At 35.9% G+C, this 23,538-nt stretch overlaps 1 long non-coding RNA gene across 3 annotated transcripts; it reads left to right on the top strand.

Annotated features, from left to right (window-relative positions):
* Nucleotides 1–317: 317 nt before the first annotated feature.
* LOC103876333 lies at nucleotides 318–17,446 on the top strand. 3 transcript variants are annotated; one of them, XR_002516165.2, is made up of 5 exons: nucleotides 318–1,303; nucleotides 3,890–4,022; nucleotides 4,486–4,529; nucleotides 7,768–7,848; nucleotides 15,750–17,446. It is a non-coding gene; the product is annotated as an uncharacterized LOC103876333 (long non-coding RNA). The 3 variants fall into 3 exon arrangements; XR_002516164.2 differs by having other exon boundaries at nucleotides 318–4,022; XR_004176572.1 differs by lacking the exon at nucleotides 15,750–17,446 and adding an exon at nucleotides 8,982–9,769 and having other exon boundaries at nucleotides 318–4,022.
* The last annotated feature ends 6,092 nt before the right edge of the window (nucleotides 17,447–23,538 follow it).

Genomic DNA, 23,538 nt, shown 5'->3' with positions numbered 1-23,538 from the left:
TATGTGACTGTTCAAACTACACAGCTACTCATCTTTACTGGTATCTAAACTAATTTCTAAATTAAAAGGTGATCCCATACTATCTAAAGTAAAAATTCAGCTATATGAAAAAGAAGTATAGTACTGTAGAGTCAGTCATAAGGAAGGCCCTTACCTCATAAATATAAAATGCATATTGATGTCTTTAGCTGCTCTGTTCCTCTGCCTAGAGTTAGCATAACTTGGATAATATATATGTATTACCAATATCTTTTAAGAGTAATAAGAAATTTGAGTCTATTTGTTCATAAATATTTTCAAATCCTTAATCAAAAGAGGTTACATAAGAATTTAAAATATTATTATAAAGTCATTCAAGTCTTAAGATCTCTTGGATCTTTGTCTCACCCGGAGGTAACTCTCTCAGATTAGAGAGCACACCTTACTTAGAAAAAAGGGAAAGTTCACTCTTACTTATTTTACTATTTTTTTTTGTTCAGACTTTTCCTTCTAGCCCATAATTTATCTTGTATGTTTTACTTGCCTTATCATATTTTCAAAAGATAAGGATTTGTCGAGGTCCGTGCTTTTAAAACAGAATTGTTTTTTATGTGAATCTATACATATATATCAACAAATTTGTTTTTGTTTGTTCAATGTGATGCTACTTCCTTAGGTTCAAAGATGATAATATAAATTTGTTTATTGTTATCCTTTGTGGCAGAGAAGAGTCTGTGAGCACTTCCCTAAAAGGAATTGTCATATAAATCCCAGGCTCTTCCCTGTGGATTTTACTAATCTCAGACAAGTCCTTTAGTCTCTTATATCCTTGAATTTCTTATTCATAAAAAAGAATAGAATAATAGTAATCTATGTTTCATGGGAAAGTTGGTCTCGAATACATAGATTTTGAGAACTGATCATTAAGTTTGTGAATTTCACCCTAACTTTTGGCCATTTTACAACATGTTGACTCTTTCACCAAGGGCTTGGTGGGAAAAAGAGCAAGGGTTAAAATTTGTTTTCTTTAAATTATCTCTACATTGAAATCATTCAGATTCTCCTGTCTTCTTGTTAAGAATGGAAGCCAAGAATTAGCAACAGTGGATAGTCAACAGACTTGTCTTGCCACTATAGTTATTTAATGAGCAGCATCAACAAAAGGACAGTTTTAAAAATAAGGACCTTACAAACTCAGTAAGTCACAGATACAAGATGAAAAGAAAGAAAGAGAAGCTTAAGAAAAGTAGGAAGACTTAAGATGAATGGAGCTCCCTGCTTGGCTGGGGCAGTTTCCTGGGCTGAACCACACTTTCCATCTCAGGTATACAATAACTAACATTCATTCTGTAATGATGCCTATCTGATTTTTTAGATTCTAGTGAAATTCTGCAAACTTCTGGCTTTTTAACTTGAAATTTACCTCTACCTCCAAGTTTCTCTGTGGTTACAAAGTGATTGGTTCCTTTGACAATGCATGTGCATCATTCAAGAAGACAATTTCCTCATAGGTATCCTAAGCTCTGCTGGTAAATTCTAAACAAACAGGTAACTACAGGTCAAATGAGTGCTCCTACGATTGGAACCAGTGATCCTTATTCATTGCTCCATCCAAGTCTACTAAAGTCAGTTCATCAAGCAGTTTACGAGTGCAACTACTTTATAAAAGAGATTTTGCTAAAACTCCTGAAAATGGTGTTATATGAAAAAGAAGAAAATTGTAACTAATATTTAAATAGGACTTTGCTGTTTACCCAGTGTTTTCCCCATGTTATCTCACTTAATCCTCACAATAATGCCCATAAGGTGTATTATCCCAATTTTATGGATTACTAAGCTGAAGTTTTAAGAAGTTGACTTATTTAAGTCAATAGAAGACTGTCAGGGAAGACTTTGAGATTCAAATATCAAATTCTGTGCACCTTCCATACTGCATTAACTCTTAGAAATGGACTTGACTTTTGCTCCTAATACTCAACTAACTACTGATGCCAGCTAGTCCCCCAATCCTGAGGAACCAGCAAAGGTCAAGGAAATAGTTGCCTTTACATATTTGCAATAGGCCTTTGACATACAAATGCAATGGTAATAAGGCCCTATACCAAAGAGCCCTTCCTCTGTAATTGGACAATACAGGTGCAAATCCTGGCTGCAATGCTTACTTGGGCAAGCTACCTAACATCTTAGAATCTCGGTTTTCTCATCTGTACAATAGGAATAATGATAGCACTTGCCTTATAGCATTGTTGTGAGGATTAAATGGGGCTAAACACAAGAAGCACTTCGCACATAGCAAGCATTCAATAAATATTAGCTTTAAAAATATATAGATTTAGGTGGCTATATGGTCTCCTTTAGACTTTATAGCCTATTCTTGACTAGGAGAATCAATCAGACTTAAAACTCTGTCCCTCCAGCTGAGGTAACCAATTAGATACATATGAAAATTCCATAGTCACTACCACCTCTGATACCAAAAATACGATTGGTAAATAGTATTAAACTATTTAAAAGTATACAGTAAAGATTGTATAGAAATAAAAATTAAAATATATATCGCATTCAGTACAAGAGATTTGAATTTAAACATGATCTCTAAGACTCCAGTCCAAAAATTTGATGACTCCATGATAACTTGGTACTGGTTATTGGTATAATGAGTTTACCAAAGGCAGTTACTCAGTTTCATTATCTTGCCTTTTAATCTCTTAACAAAAATCTAGTCTAAAATTAAAATTAAAGGTATTCAACTCAAGACACACACAGAATGTTTACATAAGGCCCATCACTTGGGCCTTAACTGTTCACTCCTGTCTGCAGAAATCTAAAAGCCACCCAGGCCACCAACTTAATTATATCCAGGATGCGCACCAGAGGTGAAAAGCCTCCTAGAACTGTTTTTCAATCATCATCTCTCCAACTGAGCTGGACTAGTGACACTAAAACCAGCAATTAAAAGCCTCAAGTTTAGAAATACATTCAGTTTCCCAAGTCTCCAAATGGCAAAGGTTAAGTGAATTATGTGGAGATAATTCGCCAAAGTCCCAAGGGAGGGTCCTGCTAACTTCACATTGCTGGCTGTTTCAGTCTTATTTTTTTCTTCTCAACTGATATGCTTCTTGTCATGGTGCTGCCAATGCAACGGCAGGAAAATAAGAAAAGTTGCAGATGTGGAAAATAAAATCCCTTCAATGTGTTTTGCAAGGGGAAGTCATGGGATTAGCACATTCGGTGTTTCTGTAACACAGAAAGCTGTCTCCTCTAGCTATTTTCAAGAATAATTGTGAGTAAATTTACACTCACCTCATATTAAAAATATTTGAAATCTTTACTGTGTTGCTTTGCTACTTAAATTGGATGGCGACGCTGGGCATCTTACTGTGTGAGACTATAATGGGACCCGCAACTCTCCTCCAGGCTGAATTAGAACCACCCATTACACCTCGAGTTGTGTGGTAACACCTCCACAGTGTTTCCAATTAACTTTGTAAGTTTTTAATCAGTGACAAATGCATCTTTGTAAATTCAATTTACCTTTTATTGCAGCGCTATAAACCGTCTTGCAGCATTCCGATACGTTGTGAACATTTTACTTGCTACTGACATAAGACAGCTGTTGGACCTACAACAAAGGCTAAGCTTTATGAGTTACCTGAATTAGGATGTAGGTGAAGTAATTAAACCCCAAAGAGAAAGAGGGGGAAAATAGATAGCCCTCCATGATCCACATACACCGATAGGTAGGCAAGGACTCCTGAAGCAACTCTGAAGCTGAAACATTCAAGATTAAAATCCCAGAAACTCCCTTCTGGTTTAAACTCACAATATGTTGAAAGAGGTAGATAAGTGAAAAGGCCAGGCACATTTTATTAATAAATCCATACAGCTATTTGTTTTTCTTTTTAATCAGATTCAAATGCATCCTGTTAAAGACCATGGATGATTAGATCATAAATCTGCATGAGCTTGAAGATGATGAAGGAAATGCTTCTCTGTAAAGTGATCATCATGCTGCCAGTCCCATCATTTACACATTTTTACAGGTGCAAGGAAAAGGTTTAATTTCAAATTGCTTGCAAAAATCACTCAAAATAAAATATTACTTTATACGATCTCCAGATAATACAGTAAATGAGCTAAATGTGCTACTTGAAAATGTATTTTTATTTTTGTTTCTGTCTTGGCTCCTAACATCTACAAAAAGAAAAATCTAAGTGGAAGGAGTAGTATAGGTGTTCGCCTCACTGGACTTACTCTAGGAGTCTAGCTTAGGTTTTGTTTTGTTTGCATGTTATTAATGATACTTTATTAACTCATTGCCCCTTATGGCATATTACTTACAATCATTAACTAATTATTAACTAATTGTAAGTAATATGGTCATAAGACATATCTTTTGTTACATATTTAATCAAAAGTCTGCATTTTATATAGGCAGCAAATTTATGGATGACATTTATGGTTTCTTCCTAAAATACTAAAGAATTCTTTTTGTCTTACTTTCAGATTTATCACCCAACCGTGAGACATTTGACATTCAAGTTGTAGATGTGAGTCTTGCTATTTTCACATGAAAAATATTGTAAATGTTATAATTTGTCAAGAGTTTTTAGACCCTAACATTAACTAATTCATTAATTCATTCATTTATTCATCAAGCATATTAAGTGTCTAATATCTGCCAGGGATAAATAGTGAATAAAAATGTAGCCCCTCTCCTGAAGATCAAAGATTATAAATACAAGAAAAAATTCAGGCCTGTATTTATATATTGCTTACTTCACACCTCTCTTTAGACTTTATATAGTTTTAAAAATCAGCCATAACCTAAAACTTTTTATTAAATCTGTACATTGTTACCATTTCTAAACCATGGGCTTGGCTTTCGTTGACCTTTTCTGAAGGGCATACTCTTTCAATGCTGTTTTGATTCTTCTGTGTGTATCACAGATCCTTTTGATAGCTTATGAATTCTTTATAATACATACACAAACTAGTCAAAATACAACTTTGATTTTCATAACCCTATTTTTCTCCATTCTTTATTACATGTATTAAAGAAATAAGAAAATGCTTGACAGGTTACTAGATAGCTACTTTAGGATGTAGGAATTAGAAATGAAAAGTACCCTTTTAAATTCCTATAAACTGGTCATCAGTTTCTCACCATTTCCTCTGGATGCTCAGAAAAATAGGACCGGATGAAGGAGTGGAGTTTCAGCAGACGATATTGAGTTTATGTTCTTTATTCCACATTGTGCTGTTCAACCAGTGGAAGGAATACTATGATGGCAGTCTTGTGATTTCCAGGACAAAGGGAATCAGTGCCCTGCCACAGCACAGAAATTAGATAGAGAGGCCTTTGAGAGGCTACTAAGCCTTCCCCACCTCTGTTCTCTGCATAACACTCACAAAAACAACGCAAGCACCTTGCCAAATGGATGGAGAGAGAGGTGGCCTCCCAGAACTCAGGCTTTCATAATTATTTCCCAGGATCTCATCTGACACCTCACCTCAATGTGACAGCAGAACATGCCTTAAAGATGGGGCAAATCGGAAGTGAGAATCAAAAGCTTTAGAGAAGTGCCTGCGTATAGTGGCTAAGCTGTACAAAGACACCACTTATTAAGAGCTTTAAATTTGCAGGCACTGAGTTCGTCACAAAACCCCCACGTGATGGATGAGAAAGCTGAGTCTCAGGGGTTTTCCCGGAGTTAACTTTGGAACTGGAATCCAAACCCATGTTGTCCAGCTCCAAAGCCTACCATCTTAATCACTGCACAACTTTGCCTCTCAGATGCCAACAGGTCACGCTATCTCTGAAGCCTAAATCCTTATTCTTTAAAACATAAAGCTTAAAATATATGGCTTGCCTCTTTAGTAACCAAGTTTACACCCCCAGAAACTCATCCTTATGTGAAAACTGAATCACTATTGTTATATTTCAATTCTATTTCTTTTACTTTATGCTGCCCAGCTATGTTTGATAGAGACTATTCCCACCATTGTAACTATACATTGGAATTGAAGATCCTCTCTAAAATAGAAAAATCTGCCCTATCTTGATTGCAAAATATGTCTCTATTTTAGAAAAGTAGATGAATCCCTCCCCTCCCCTGATTGTTTCAATTTTAACCATCTTACAGCCAAAGCCACTTTACCATAATTTATGTTTAGCTTTTTTAATAAAAGTCTTCTAATAATGTCTCTTGCATAAGAGGGATTTTATAGTATTGTATGTGATATGTAAATTGTTTCCACTAAAACAAATCTAAAAGAAGGTTTGTACATATTCTGCATTATTTAGTGATATAGGACTCTAGCTCTTGAAGTAATTAATTAGGGATCATTGGGAATTATTATTTTGGATCCTGGTCAGGGAACATTTTAAAAATCAATGAATATTGGAGACTTCACTTTCTTCACACCCAAAAGGAAAAAAAAGATTAAAAACGAATTCCTTGGGTATTGTCAGGCATTCTCAGCACACTCACATCTGGTACTGTCTGCAACAGCTCAATCAATAGAGAAGAGTAATGTAATAATTGCTACAACATTTTTTGCAATTCCTTGTTGTGGTGGCAACAGCATTTCAATAATAGTCAGAGAGACTATTTATGGTGCTTAAGGTAAGAGGTTTCTACCATGTGCAGAATAACAAAATTCAGCAGATATTTAACCCTTAGTGTGAAGAACCTTCAGTGAAAGTAAAGAAGCAATTAAGCTTAAACTGAAGTCATCAACTATTCTCTGTGCCAGGCAATAGTTACAGCAGGTTGAACCACAGGACATTTGAATAGGCAAAATAGTTTTTGATGACTATTAATTAATAGGGAACCAGTTGAATAAAATATGGTATATCCACACAGTTGAAGATTATGCAATCGTTAAAATGAACAAAAACTGAAGAAGCTCTCTGTGATATAAAAAATTCCAAGCTATTTTGTTGAGTAAACAAAGCAAAACACAGAATACTGTGTCTAAGAGGCTATCTTTTCTGTAAAAAGAGAAGAAAATTACAAACCTACATTTGTATTTACTTCTATATGCATAAGGGAACTCTGGAGACTATCCCATTCTCCATGACATGCTCAGTTCACATTGTATTCCCATATCAAAACATTTCATGTACCCTACAAATATATACACTTATTATGTACCCCAAGAAATTAAAACTTAAAATAATGATAATAAATATATACAACTACAAAGTTTTTATCTGAGTGTATGTGTGGTGGTTGGGGGCCCTGGAGTGGATGGATGACACGAAAGAGCATAAGATGTTTTTATATATATATATTATACTTATATATAATTGTTGAAACATATTAGTGTATTACTTATTTAATGAATTAAATTAAAAGTTGTTTAAGTAATGTATCTACTATCAGCAGGAACTAGTGAAACAAATAAAGTAAATTCAGAGTGGAATACTACGTGGCCGTTAAACAATAAGAAAGCTTTTTATGTATGGATACAGAAAGATAGCTCAGATGTGTTATTGTGTTCAAAAGAAAATCAGAATAATGTCCTTAATGTGCTACCATCTTAGTGGAAGGAAGAGGACCATCACTGTTTGCTTGCACAGGACTCTCTCCGAAGGGTGGCTGCTTGTGCAGAGGGGAGCTGCTTTGTGGTCTGGCTTGGGAGTGGAAGGGAGACTTTTCACTGCCTCTTCTGCTTTATTCTTATCCACTTCAACATATTATCTTTTCATAAAAATAAGACTCAAGCACTTTTAGATCATTTTTAAAACAGTATTATAATTACTGGGGTTTTTTTTTCTAGGGAAAGAAAAGAATGAATCAATAAATCGAACTCAGAATTAGAGAAAGGAAGAAAATCAAGCCCTCTTGAAGTTTACGCTGTGTAAGTCAACCCTTAAATGAGCTCTAATTTATCAAACTATCTCATTTATCAAACTACTACTCCAACTGCAACTGCTAATATTTTTTATTTTTACTTCGCTCATTTGACTGCAATGTATTGCCATTAATTCAAACTTAGCTTAATAAAATTAACAGGATTTATTTCTTCCCAGATACCTAAACAACTGTCATGTTATCTTTCACCAGCTCCACCCTCCACTCCAGAAAGGAAAACTAAATGGATTGAGATTGAGTAATTTAAGTTTTACTTGGTTCATTATTGGTTTCAAATAATTTATGCATTTTAAGCAGCTGCTTTTGTTCTCCTTATGTGTCACTCATGCAAATTAGCAAGACCTCAAAGAAACTAGCCTATAATAAACCAATTTTTAAACTAAGTATTTCACAGGGTTATCTTTCCCTGTGAAAGATTTTAACAGAGTAAAGCACCCACATTTCTACATTGTAATGGAAAGATTATGAACTTAAACACATCTAGCACCTAATCTTGACTCTGCCACTTAGAAGCCACATGTCCTTGGACAAATCATTTAACCTCTTTGAGCCTCAGTTTTCCTTACCTGTAAAATGGGAATGGGAATATCTCTTCACAGGGCTGTCGTGTGAATCATATGAAATATATTAAAGTGCTTAGTAGCATGCCTGATACTAGGATGACCAAAAATCCTGGTTTGTCTGAGACTCTCAGGTTTCATTTAGCGATACAAGTCCTAGGAAAACTCTCAGTCCCACACAAACCAAAACAGCTAGTCAATGTATCTGGTACACATGAAATATTCAATGGAATATTCAATGAAGTGATTTTCAAAGGGAAATTCTGAGTGCACAGACCAGGGAGAGCAGTAGAGTCCACAGAAAATTGCTTTTATTGCTTTTAGGGTGAAAGATACAAAAGGACACAAAAAATTCTGCACCTTTTAGGCAATGGAAGCACAAGATAAGCAGGGAAGAGTAACTTGTCTTTGGAGCCAGATGGCCCAAATTTTAGTTCTGGTTCTCTTGAACCAGAATGACCAACTCTCTGACTGGCCTCAGTGCCACTGGGCCTTGGTTTCATCATGGATAAATGAGAAGTTTAAACCTGCTCTTTCCTACTCTAAAATTCTATTTCAGGAATAAGATTCTCAAATAATGTGAGAAATTCTTCAACACCCCCAAAAGCAGATGAAAAAGATCAACATCCCTTTGTCTTGTCAGCCCCTCCAATACTGTGGGCATTGGGACATCATCTACTCTTCAAAAAACATGCCACTAAGTAGAAACAAGGTGAAGAAGACCCACCCGTGCCCTTTACTCACGTAGCGCGGAGTCAGAGCATTTTTGCCAGCCAGAATCTGAAAAAGCTCTAGCAAGAAGTGGTTACCAGTTGGGCCTGAAGGTTGAGTAAAAAGTTAGCAGGCAACTGAGTAACTGAGGGTAGAGGCAACTGCCTGAAGGAAGGAGAACGCTAGTCATCTGGAATCCTACTGCACTGGGTTTGGCGAAAGCACATAAGAAGAAATATTCTGGAATGCTATTTTACGAGGGTCCATAGCAATATCATCAGGATTTCCAAGGGGGCAAGAACGTGGAGGTCTTGGAAAATGAGAAGAAAACAGATGAGAACCTGAAGTGGCAACAGAGTAGCAGGGGCAAGGAAAGTTTTCTATAGTGAAGAGGGGAGGTTTGAACGTGTTTGTAAATATATGAAAAATAGCAGCAGAAAGCAGAGTTAGAAAGGTACACTTAGAGGAGTCATACGTGTAATTTTTAATTTTCTAATAGCCTCATTTTTAAAAGTAACAAGAAACAGGTAAATTGATTTTAATAATATATTTTATTGAACCCAACATATGCAAAATGTTATCTTTTCAACCTGCAATTAATGTAACACTTTGTTTGTTTGTTTTGAGACAGAGTTTCGCTCTTGTTGCCCAGGCTGGAGTGCAGTGGCGCGATCTTGGCTCACTGCAACCTCTGCCTCCTGGTTCAAGCAATTCAAGCAATTCTCCTGCCTCAGCCTCCAAAGTAGCTGGGATTACAGTCATGTGCTACCATGCCCAGCTAATTTTTGTATTTTCAGTAGCGATGGGGTTTCACCATGTTGGCCAGGCTGGTCTCGAATTCCTGACCTCAGGTAATCCACCCGCCTTGGCCTCCCAAAGTGCTGGAATTACAGGAGTGAGCCACCATGCCCGGCCAATATAATACTTTCTAATGAAATATTTTATATTCTATTTTATTCACATCCCATTTCTGAAATCTACTATGTATTTTACACCTAAGCATATCTCAATTTGAACTAATCACATTTCAAATGCTTTGTAGCCACATGTGGCTGATGGCTACTCTATTGGAGAGTGCAGATTTAGGAGTTTGGCTGACTATATTTTCTTTGGAAGATAGTGGAAAGTTACTTTTTAAAACATAGCCTCACAATTATTTCCCCTTATGTTTCTCTATTTAATAAAAAAATAAAGCATGAACAAAATTTAGCTAACTGAAGATTCCTCCTAAATAAAGAATGGTTAACTAAGTGCTTAGTGCTTTCATGCACTACTTTTTATTTTTACCTGATGAACAACAATGTATAATGTGTCAAAAAAGAAAAAGTCAATTTTAAAATATCCACTCTTTTATTCGAGTTAACTTGGACAGACCCTGGAGCTGTTTTTGTTTCTTGAATCTACATAATTGTGCTGATGCTAAACACTAATGCTAACTTTCCCCAAATTGGTGAATAATTTTCTTTATTGGGTCTTTAATGGTAAAATAAACAGGAAAGAAGAAAAGGCAAGAAATAAATTTTACCGTGCTATGCTGGTGAAAACCATGTTTTCCAATTTATTCTTCACACAACAAAACCTATTTGATCTGATATCCCATATAATCCCAGGACACAACAATCCTTCTCTGTTGTATGGCAACTTCCTGCCATGCATAATTATTTTGCAAAAGCATATCAGGTCAGAGATGAAGCAAAGAATGGGGGAAAGAGTCCATGGTGACCTCAGGCAGATTTTTTTACTACTACAAATCAGTTGGATAGTTATTACCACCTGGCGCTGCTAATGAGTCTAGTCGGGAAAACAAAGCTGCTAAGCATTCCACAGCAGACTGCACTGCAGTCCAGGACTGGGGGAGTCTTTGGGGGTCTGCTGAGCATCTGAAAATACATTTTAAGGTGTTTTGGCTATCACAGAAATCAAACTTCTTAGTTTCTTATTTTTAAAAGAAATATGTTGCTAAAAAGCATTATCTGTTGTTGATTCTTTTGTACTTCTGTAAACTAAATATTTTCCTGTGTTCATAAAATAATTCTAAAACCTTAAGTGTATCTTATGCATTAAAAATTTTTATTCATAGTATTTTCCGATGAAGTAGACCATCTCTTCAAGGAAAATGTTTCCCTACTAATTCAAATTGCCTCTAAGCAACCTAAATAAAGAGACCATATAGTGCAGTCATTCAGAACGGGAAGTCAGATGTCAAGAGTTCTGGATTCAAATTTGAGCTCTACTACTTACCAGCCCTGTGACCTGAAGCAAGTTACTTTTCTGTGCAAGATCTCTCTACTGAAAATAGAAATAATGAGAGTTATTTTAAGGATCAAATTAGATAATGAATGTATAGTGCTTAGCAGAATGCCTGTCACTACTATTTTGTTGTGTCTTTTTGTTGTTTTATTACTTCCATCTCATGAATTTCAAGCCTTAACAGCATAGAGAGTAGCTGTTCTATCCAAGGAATAGAAAATCATCAAGCATCAATTATTATGTTGCTCAGTTGCTATGTTGTATAAAAGGAAAGCACGGCTATCCCACAAGTTGTGAGAACTAGGGAAAAGAGAACTGGAGTGATGGGAAGAGCAAGTAGTAGGAAACATGAAAGTCACTTAATTATCAAGAAGATGTTTTACTAATATATCTGACATGTTGCTAATTAATTCAGTATATACTTATGCACACTATATGCAAAACACTGTGCTAGGTGCTAGAGTGTTCTGGAGTTACAAAGATCAGACGTGTTACCTGCCTTCAATAATCTTAAAGCCCAGCAGAGTGGTTGCCTTCACTATATCTGTACTACCTTGCCTCATAGTCACTGACTTATCAGCCTTAGTCTATTGATTATGAGAAGGTATACTGTCATTCACATTTGTACCTCCGCACTTAACACAATACCTTGCTCCTAGTAAGTACCCAATAAATGTTTGTGGAAGTAAATTCCTTATCATGAAGGAGAGAATCAATCATTGTTGGATTTCTAACTATACTATGTAAGCTCCTAGAAGCCAAAGACATGTGCTTGTAAATTTCTTGATGCCAAGATAAAGGTGTTTTTGATATTAGATTAGCAGTTATGCCAATATTAAAATACTGCATCATTTGTTCTCACTGATAGGTGGGAACTGAATACTGAGATCGCTTGGACATAGGGCAGGGAATATCACACACTGGGGCCTTTCGGGGGGTGAGGAGCTGGGGGAGGGATAGCATTAGGAGAAATACCTAACGTAAATGATGAAGTTGATGGGTGCAGCAAACCAACATGGCACATGTATACCTATGTATCAAACCAGCACGTTGTGCGCTTGTACCCTAGAACTTAAAGTGTGTGTGTGTGTGTGTGTGTATATATAAAACCTGCATCGTTGTTAAAATGAGAGTTGCTATGCAATATCAAAATGCAGTTATTGCAGTCTCCATTTTCAATAGGCCTCTTTAGTCACAGGTACGTAAAATATACATTTCATTGCACTGTGGTATCTAATTAAAGGAAATAAAGCAATGAAAATGTGCTCTCTGTAAACAGGCTCTTTCCTTGAGGTTTGGAAAACCCATTTTTTAATAAGATACTATAAAGAAGCTTTACATTGAGTCATAAATGCTGGAACTTCATGATTTATTTTTCATTCATATCATTTTAGTTTATTTCTTTATTAAAATACATTCTAAAATATAGACAATTATGTTTAAATTAGGAAAAACTGATTATACAATGTGTATGTTTTCCAATTCTCATGTGGCTGTAATAGACAATTCATAATACTGTTGTAGTTTATTTGATAAAATTATGGTTTGAGGAGTGTATTCTTTCTGACGTTCTATGAAGTAGATTGTGTGTTGTTATATTACTGAACTTTGTTGGCTGTGGAAGTTTGCAGCTGAGGCTTTAATGGCAGAGTGGAGGCAGGCTATAGATACTCTTCCTCTACTGAAGCTGATTATAATTGGTAGGCTGGACTCAAATTATCTACAGCCTAATCCAAGCATGATGACTTTCCATTAATCTGTGATGGGGTTTTATTTCTTTATTATGAGCTAACTGTGTAAACACAAAAGAATTAGCAAAGCCATTTTGGCACGATTTAATTCTCAGGGCTCCCTCTGCTGGTAGTGAAAGATGACAAATTTACAGAGAGCTTAAGAATGAGGGCAGTATCATTACCACAGTTTTGCCATTTATATTAGAGCTAAATTTATTGTTGGACACTTATGCAATAAAACCAATGTTTGGGTTTACAGCGAGCCAGTTTCCCCCTTAAAGATTAAGTGATATTTTTGTGGTTGAATTAGTCTTTTCATCACGGAAAATTGAGCTATTTTGTATTTAAAATAAATATTTGCCAGAGTTACACACAGTAATTTATAACATCACTTATACAAATTATTACCAACAGCTTACATAAATAAAAATGGAACACTTAATAGAGACATAGTGAAGATTTAGTAGCTACCCAAACTACTTCATTCTCCTCTATAATTCCTATACAACAAATACCCCCACATACCATCTGATAAAAAATTACTTTCTGAGACATAATTCTCATCTCAATGTAATATATATGTTACATGAAAAATTGGGGCTGGGTGAGGTGGCTCACGACTGTAATCCTAGCAGGCTTTGGGAGGACAAGGTGGGCGGATCACTTGAGGTCAGGAGTTCGAGACCAGCCTGACCAACATAGCGAAACCCCGTCTCTACTAAAAACACAAAAATTAGCTGTGGTGGTAGGCCCTGTAATCCCAGCTACACAGGAAGCTGAGGCAGGAGAATCACTTGAACCTGGGAGGTGGAGGCTGCAGTGCCACTGCACTCTAGCCTGGGCAACAGAGCAAGACTCCACCTCAAAAAAAAAAAGAAGAAGGAAAAGAAAAAAAATTGGAAAAAATATTCAAAGCGGAATCTCTGAGACTGCGTACTCACGTATATAAGTGCTCTTTTAACTTTGAAACATACTTTCATATTTATTATCATATTGTATCCTAACAACCCTAGAAATAGAGCAGAGACTATCAACCTAATTTGACAAATACAGAAACAGAGATCAGAGAGTTTCAGTGATTGTCCCCAAGTTATACATTAGTTAGTGGAAAAGAGCATTTCCTCCAACAAGGCTCAAAAGCATCTGTCTCTTGACAACCATTTAATAAAAAGGCATCAAGAAAAATATTTAAATAATCTTGTTTTTTATTGATGATGTTGTCTTGGATGGCTTCTCCATATTTATACTTCACAATACCCTGTTCTGACCAGCTCTCAATGAATCAAAATCGTCTGAGAGCTGTCGACAAATTTCAACAAAGGGTTCTGTCAATGAATGAGAGAAGGCATGAGGGAACTAGCCAGGTAGAGTTCTAGTCAGAATCTTGAGAGACCTCCATCTAGTATTCAGCTAAAATTGTGCAAATGTAGGCATTGTCCTCTTCTGAGACTTTTTGATCCAAACGGGACCACTCTATCATTGATCCACTAGGTAGGTGCTTAAAAGATGGGCTATTTTCTCAAAACTCCAAGTTTCAGGATCATTCAGGAAGTGATGAGTGTTCTGTTAGTGTATAGAACTATAACCTGGGTTCTAATTAGGTCAGCCTCAAGATAAAAACAAATGAATAATACAGTTCCCAGGAGTCACCCAGACTATAAGCAGAGAATCTTTTGAAACCAAATCACGAACTTAGTTTTTTTCCATGCATAAGTGCACAACCTTTTAGCAAAATTTAATGACAGAGTTGAGACCAAAGATTCTGGTCTAACAATCCTCAATGAAATCAGTTTGATGTTTTCAGTTCAGTGCATATCATGAAAGCACTCTGGCCAATTGATAGGATGTTCATGAGGAGGTAATATACAGATCCGCAGATTAAATTACTTTTCACCCCAAGAGATATTTATAGGGGCGATCTATCAAGGTTACAGGGAAGAGCAGTGACATGACGGTAAGAATGTTCAACCTAAGCTTATATGCTAGAACACAAAGACACCTGCAATTTTATCTTTGTTAACTATTACAATTGACAACTTTTCATTAAAAAATGTTTTGGTACAGAAATTAGTTCTAAAGATTTATATTTGTTTTTCAAATTGAATAAAAATGTAAAAATGCATCAATTTATTTTATTATAGGAAAGACACTACCTATATTTTAAAATATGATATATGAAATTACTGTTTCCATAGTTAAAAAGCCAACTTATTTTATTATAGAATATATGCTACCTACATCTTAGAGAATAAAGACCAGAAATATGAAATTATTATGTTTTTAGAACTATAAAACCCATTCAATGACAAAAAATTATTTTTCTGAATAGAAGCTTTGGCAAACATTTTGCCTCTATAAAGCCTTCCATGAGATCAACTCAATTTCGACTGCATTTCAGTGTTAGGTAGCACAGGTGGATGAAATTGTCATGTTCTACTCCACAAATTCTACTGCAATAACTCTTAATTGGAATGGAATCTGGCCCACCTGACCTTTAGACTTCGCATTAATAAGCTGTGGTTATTTTCTAGATTTTTGTCAACAATTGAGCAAATAGACTTAACTATGTTTTCAAAAGCATAGTAATATTTTATTTGACTATATCTCATATTTCTGATTACTTCATTCTACAGACTACAACAACCAAGGAACCAGAAGAAAACTAAAAAGGCATCTAAAAAATAAGAATAAATCAGGTCAAAGCTCAACCACTTTATTTGTGAGAAAGTTCCTTGGTACCTCATTTATAGTCTATTTACTCTTATTTTTATATACGTTCCAACAAGCTTGGTTAACTGGAGAAAGGTATTGTAACAAGTGAGCCTACTGGCATTAAGAACAGCATTTTATGTCTACCAGATGCAAATCAAATTACCACTCAGGTCCAGAGAAAGGGAGAATTGTAAAATTCTAAAACACACACATAAAAATCTACTCTTGTCTAGTCATAATATCAGAAAGCAAGATTAAAATGTATGCTTTATAATCTTTAGTGCTGAATAAACTGAAGAGTCCATATTGCATACTAACTCCACTAAGGAATATTTACTCAACCACTTGGCTCAGACCAGGCTGTCACAGATCCAGAGAGAGACCACCGAGGTTTACACTAGGAAGGGGAGAACACATATCTTCCTCCTTGCCTGAATGCAAATATAGCTTCAGAGGCCCAGAAGGGGCTCAGCAGAGAAAGAGAGAAGCCAGAGTTGGCAGCGAATGTAACTTGTATTCACTTATCCGAAGAGACACACCTCTACAGGATCTCCACGGCAGGTTCCTCTGCTCTACTTGTACAGAGGCACAGGAAAGCGGTGTTTGCCACCCTTCTTGAGCAGCATTCAGCAAGGGTGGGAGTAAAGGAAGCATTCTCCTTTCGGTGTTGAAGGAGAGTCAAACAGGAGCAAGAAATGGACACTCAGGGGATATGCACTTTGTATCCTCTCAAAGAAATAAATCATGGTTTAAACAGAAAGCCAAATAAAATACATCCTGCTGATTGACCTTTCATTACTGAATTAAAGTCCCATTTTTCTCTCCATAAATATCTTCGTTTGATAAAGTCATAGCACCTATCATACTTCCTGTGTTTCTTTGATTCTCTTCCAAAATGTTGAACACAGCAAAAATGGAAATATTTTACAAAGACAGTATCATGAGAGAAACTTCTAACTTTGAGTGGATGTCTTTGAGAATATTTAAGAAAACACTTGAAAATCTCTAGAAATTATTTAAAGAATCTCAAAGTGATCATTTGTAACAGGGTTCTCAACCTTCTTAATCACAAGGGGATTTTTCAAAGTTTGTAGAAAATGGAATTAAAATATAAAATTTAAAGACATAAACTTCATCTCTCAAAAAAACTCCATCAAGGTCAAGACACTTTTGTAAGTGACGATATTAGGCATTTTAGTCCACACCTAAAGAACTGACAGTTCTGAGAATTTAACCACGTAGTATTTCTTTTTTTCTTTACATTATTAAGTGAAGGAAATAAGTGCCCTTTACAGACTTTTTAAGATTAGAAAACAAAAAGTAATCAGAAATAGCCAAATCAGGACTGGAACATGGATATCTAATGATTTCCCCCTCAAAACTCTTGCTTGATGAGAGGAATTAGCAGGAGCATTGTCATGCTGGAGAAGGACTCTTTGGTGAAGATTTTTCTGGGCATTTTTCTGCTAAAGCTTTGGCTGCTTTTCTCAAAACACTCTTTAATACACAGATCTTATTGTTCTTTGGCCCTCTAGAAAGTCAACAAGCAAAATGCCCCGAAAAAACCGTTGCCATGACCTTTGCTCTTGACCAATTTGCTTTTGCTTTGACTGGACCACTTCCACCTCTTGGCAGCCATTCCTCTGATTGTGCTTTGTCTTCAGGATTGTGCTGGTAAAGCCATGTTCCATCTCCTGTTACAATTCTTCAAAGAAATGCTTTGGGATCTTGACCTCACTTATTTAAAATTTTCATTGAAAACTCTGCTCTTGCCCTTATCTGCAGCTCTTATCTGGATGCAATGGCTTTGGCACCCATCAAGTGGAAAGTTTGCACAACTTAATTTTTCATTCAGAATTGTGTAAACTGAACCAATTAAGATGTCTATGATATTGGCTATTGTTCCTGCTGTTAATCATCAGCACTTTTTAATTAGGGCATGAACAAGCTTATTTTTTTCCTCAAAAATTGATGTGGATGGTCTGCCACTGTGGGACTCATCTTCAACATCATCATGTTCCCTTCTTAGAACTAGTTTTTCATTTGTAAATTGCTGATTTATTTGGGGAATTGTCCCCATACACTTTTCATAAAGCCTCAATGATTTCACCATTCTTCCACTAAAGCTTCACAATAAATTTGGTGTTAGTTCTTGCTTCAATTTTAGCAGAAGTCATGTTGCTCTGATAGGGGCTATTTTCAAACTGGTATCTTATCCTTCTTAATGCCTCAAACTAAATCCTGTTCAGGCATATTATAACAAGTCACTATGAGTTTATTTTGGTGCAAAAATTTTTTGAAATTCATGTATATTTCTTTCATAATATGCATTTTCTATGAACTTTTTAAAGTCCCCTTGTATGAGGATTCCTTGCTAGAGGTCTTTAAACTTTTAGTGTCTGTTGATTAGGAAGCAATATAATGATGAAAAGCTAGTACCAAGTTAATGATTAACTTAATTTTAGATTAACTTGCAGTTAATTAATCACAACATCTACATATATTTGGAAAATAGCAATATATGTATGTGGAAGACGGTATTTAAAACCTATTTTAAATCTATTCACAGATTAACCACAATAACTTCAAAGACTCCTAGAAACTAAGATCCATAGGTTGGAAACTACTTTAGAATAACTAAACTCATAAAAATAATAAGTAATTAAATCATCTGGCCATTTTGAATGTGTGCCAAATTAATGGCAGGAATCTGAAAACAGACCAAATTAAGTGTTCCCCTACTTTTTTAAGATCAAGTATATTTTGAATACAAATAGTGTAAAGAACTGAAAACTAAATACTTGACTGGTATTGAGACAAAAGAGACTTCACATTTAACACAGGAAAGGATGTCATTAAAAATTAATCCTTGACTGAAAAAAAATGGGGTTCCCCCCCCTTTTCTCTTTTATTCTGGACAAAAAAGGAAAAGATAGGAATATATAGATGATAAGGTAGCAGAATCATGTGGTGACTAAGAGCCCAGTTTCCAGAGCCAGACCAAGTTGGGTTGGGTTTAAAACCAGGCCTCAACTAAACCAATATATAGGAAGGATCTTGACAAGTTTCTTCACACCTCTGAGTCTTTTTCAAATGTAAAACAAAAATATCTATATCCCTATTGTATTATTTTGTTCTCATGCTGCTGATAAAGGCCTACCAGAGACTGGGTAATTTATAAAGAAAATAGGTTTAATTGATTCACAGTTCCACATGGCTGTGGAGGCCTCACAATCATGGTGGAAGAGCAAGGGACATCTTACATGGTGGCAAGCAAGAAGAACTTGTTCAGGGGAACTCCCGTTTATAAAACCATCAGATATCATGAGACTTATTCACTATCATGAGAACAGCACAGGGAGGACCCACCCCCATGATTCAGTTATCTTCCACTGGGTCCCTCCCACAACACATGGGAATTGTGGGAGCTACAATTCAATATGAGATTTGGGTGGGGACACAGCCAAACCATATCACCTATTTTATACACTTACTAATAGGAATATTTATATTTCTGTTATATACACTTGAAATAGTGAAATAATTTACAATTACTTCACTCAGAGACTACTTCAGAGAATGGTGATATAACCATCTACTTCAGAGAATGATGATAAGCACAGAGTGAAGTAATCGTAAATTGTAAATTGGTGTATAATAAGAGCTCAAAAAGTGGTGATCATTATTATTGTTAGGGAATTTTGTATGTAAATGGATACTCTAATGAGGTTTATGTTTAAAAAGCTAATATTTTTTGGTAAACATAGAGAAAGAACAAATTGCAGACAGACCTAAATGCCAGATCTTCAAAATGCAAAGTGTAGATAGGTAGGTATCCTTATCCTGTTTAAGTCAACTTCAGAAGATGAAAACAAAAGAGAGAATTTTTGTCATTATTTATTTTATGCTTAGACTCTTTGCTGAGGCTGTAAGCACCAAATGGTCTCTGTACTCCCAGTAATATATATGACACTTATAGAAGCTAATGTAAGTCAAAAAAAATGCCTATAAACTTAACAGAGTGTCTGAGACAAGCATGGATTATGACAAAGACATAGTCTGGGGACCTTCCTATTGTTTTAGTGAAATGTATAGTCTGCATTTGTGAAAGAAAATCCCGTTTCTACATTTAAATAGGCATTATGTATTCCACTACTAGGTTTAGAGATTGTATATTGTCAAAAAGGATCATATATGAACTCATATGCTGACATTGCACTTTTTCTTTAATAGAACATTAATTCCCTTCTACCTCCACTTAAAAAGAACAGTTGAAAAAAACAGAAATCAAAAAATACGTTGTGCCTTTAAGTTAGAAAACCAAATTTCCACTTCTCACTCTTGTATAATGCTGAATATTACGCATTTCTTTTTCCTTGAAGATAAATAGGTATAAAGATCTATTTCTCCACTTTTGTATGGGGTGGGGAAGAAGGAATTGCAACTCAGAATTTCCTTTTTCTTGAAACATATTAAAATACTCAGGAGCCAAACATCTAGCTTCACTTGAAATAAGGATTGTAACACCAAGAAAGTGTCTTTGGCCCTTCAGGGATTTTTTTGAAGTCTGCAGAAAATCATGCTGATAGCACCTGAAGGATCAGGAGGGGATAGTTCAATTACAGTCGGGAAGGGCTGCAAAGAAGATCCGCACATAATTCTCACAGTGCTCATTACCTCTGGCTTTCTGCCTTAGCAACTGCCATGTACTATATCAAGCGTGTAAATGTTCTATGCAGAATGCTTTTTTGTCACAGCCTTTGGGCCCCTGGGGCACAGACAGGGCTAAGAGAAAGTTAGCATAAGACATTCGGGACCCAGTTTCCTAACTTTTCAAAGTGTTGAAGTTTTAATCATGAAACTTATGATGAATAAAAATATCAAGAAGTACAACATAACAAGTATTTAATAGTTGGTTAAATCAGATAACAATCCTATGAGGGATGTAAACACTGTGGCCATCTTCATCTGGATTTGTTTGGTTGGTTCATTTTCAATATAAGGTGTAAGAACTCATCCTGAGTCATCCATCAAGTTTGGTCCAAATGTCCTAATCTCTCTCATTTGTTATACTGTCCTGAAGTCATATAAGGTCTGGGCTTTCTTCTTTCAAATTTTCAATTTCTTATTCAGTCTCTGATCATTCATAAGCCCATTCATCCATTCCACACGTGTTTATTGAGCTCCTACTGTGTGTGAGGCACTAAGTATACATAAGTATGTACTCCTTCCCCGTGTGTAGGTTACAGTCTGTGGGAGATACCAATGATATACAAATAAATAGGCAACTACAAGTGATTATACATGATCTGAAGGGAATGAGTAGGGAACATTGATGGTTAAATAGAGAAGGCCTCTCTGGGGTGACATTTAAGCCACAGTCTGCAAAATGAGAAACACTCAGAGCTTTCCAAGAAGAGGGAACAGAAAGAAAGTGCTCTGGGATTCCTGGATATTCCCAGGACCCAGGGAAGCCAATGTGACTGCGGCAGAGCAGGTGACAGGCAGTGTGACTACAACGGCATTAGAGATGGGCTGGGGCCAGATCATACAGGCCCTTGTAAGATTGCATTAACTTGAGTTTTCTAAAGTGCAATGAGACGCCTTTGAAAGGTTTTAAGCAGGAAAGTGACATGGCTTTAAAAGACCTCTCTCTAACTGTTGTGTACTAAATGGACTGAAGTTGGTAACATTGAAATAGGGAAGGTGAAAAAGGAGGCATTTGCACTTGGCTGTGCTATTGAAGTAGTTCTCTTCAATTGACTTCAAGAAAAGCTGTAAATGCAGTGGGAAGGTAAATTCCAAGGCAAGGAAGCGCTGTGCTGCTAACCAAACTTTGTGTGGTATTTATAAGCTATATCCTACTACTTCATTTCTTTGAGCATCAGTTTCTCTGAATAAACTTACCAATCTTGAAAAATTATATTGAGGATTATATGACAAAATTAATTAACATGAAACATCTAACACCATGGCTGGCACATAATAGGTGCTCAATAAACAATATTGTTATTATTTTCCATAAAGGTACTACTTTATGGAAAAGGTACTTCTCATGGCCTTAGAAATATCCATTTTTTAGTGGTCAATATCTCTATTGAGAAACTTGTTAAAACAGAAATTACCTCATCTAAGTGAGTTCCTATCTTCTTGCTTGCTTTTTCTTTTACATCTTGAAGTAGAGGCTGATTTTTTAAAATAATCAATAGCCTACCAAATGTATGAAAATCAATCAAAGCCTTAAAAATTCAAAGTATGTTCAATATAATTCTATAGTAGTTTGTTTTATTTCTGGTTAACATGTAGGACACATTTTACATACCCATTTCTGTTTATATACAAATAAAGAAAAATATTTCAAATATGAATTATTATCACATTTAAATTGTTTCTAGTTTTAATCCATTGTTCACTAAATCTGAATTACATTGTATGAGTCAGTATTATCATGTAATAATAGCACATTTTATATTTTATATCATGAAATCATAAACTAAATATTAGGGACCAAGTTCAATTAATATTTTTACTTGCTAATGTTTATAACTAAGATATTGGTGTGCCCATATCAGTAAATGAGTATTTTTTTCAATAAAGAAATGTAAACAATATTCTGACTAATATTATCCATTTATTTTTCTTTATCTCATGTTTAGTTTTTAGCTACACAAACAAAAAGGAGTTTGGCCTGACTTCGGGGTGGGGGGAAAAGTAAAATTCTGGATTTGGGAATACTGGATTAGTAATAGTTTGCCGGGCATCTGGAGAGTGCTCCCAAAAGTACCGATGGCCCAATCACAAAAGAGTTTGAGGAGACTGCGGTTATGCAGGACCCTAACCTGACAGCATCCAACCTTTAGAGTTTTTCTCTGCATCTCTTACCCTCCACTGACCCACATGCAAAGACAAAGGCCAATTCATCGTTGGGCAGATATATTTGAATCTAGGGCCAATTGTAGAACACTCTGTAAAGCTAAATGTTATTAGATTGATAGAATGCAACTCAGATCAAATAAAGATCCCACAAATATAGCTATATCCAGAAAAATCTGGATAAAATATTGTTAGTGACCAGCATACCTTTTTAGTAAAAAGCTGTGTTTCTAATGTGTTGTGAATTAGTGTGTATCAGGTCAGCCACAGAATTTCCATTAAAAATGAACGCAAACAAAGTATGGAATCTGCAAACACTTCAGAAAATAAACACAGCTTGGCTCAATCTTTCTTGGAAAATGAATTCGGAAAATGGGGCAAAGATACCAGTGATGCAAGTCTTCTGGCTGTCACCCTGGAAGAACACAGGGACTCTATCCTTTCCCTTCTCCATTGTCATATAGAGGGAGTTGGGGTTTCCAAGCTCTAAAATACAAGCCATAGGTACCACCTTCATGAGCAGCAATGGGACTCTGTGAACTACAAGGAACAGAGGTCTAAGAAGTAAGGGTGGAGTCTGGGAGCAGTAGCTCACTCCTGTAATCCCAGCACGTTGGGAGGCCAAGGCAGGAGGAACATTTGAGGCCAAGGGTTCCAAGACCAGCCTGAGCAATATGGCAAGACCCAATCTCTACAAAAAATATAAAAATTAGCCATGTGTGGCTATACACATCTATAGTCCCAGCCACTTGGGAGGCTGGGGTAGGAGGATAGCTTGAACCTGGGAGGTCAAGACTGCAGTGAGCCATGATCATAACACTGCATTCCAGCCTGGGC

This window comes from Papio anubis, chromosome 10 (assembly GCF_008728515.1).
Source record: "Papio anubis isolate 15944 chromosome 10, Panubis1.0, whole genome shotgun sequence".
Lineage (NCBI taxonomy): Eukaryota > Metazoa > Chordata > Mammalia > Primates > Cercopithecidae > Papio > Papio anubis.
Note: the sequence above shows the minus strand (reverse complement) of the source record. Positions and strands in the feature narration are given on the sequence as shown.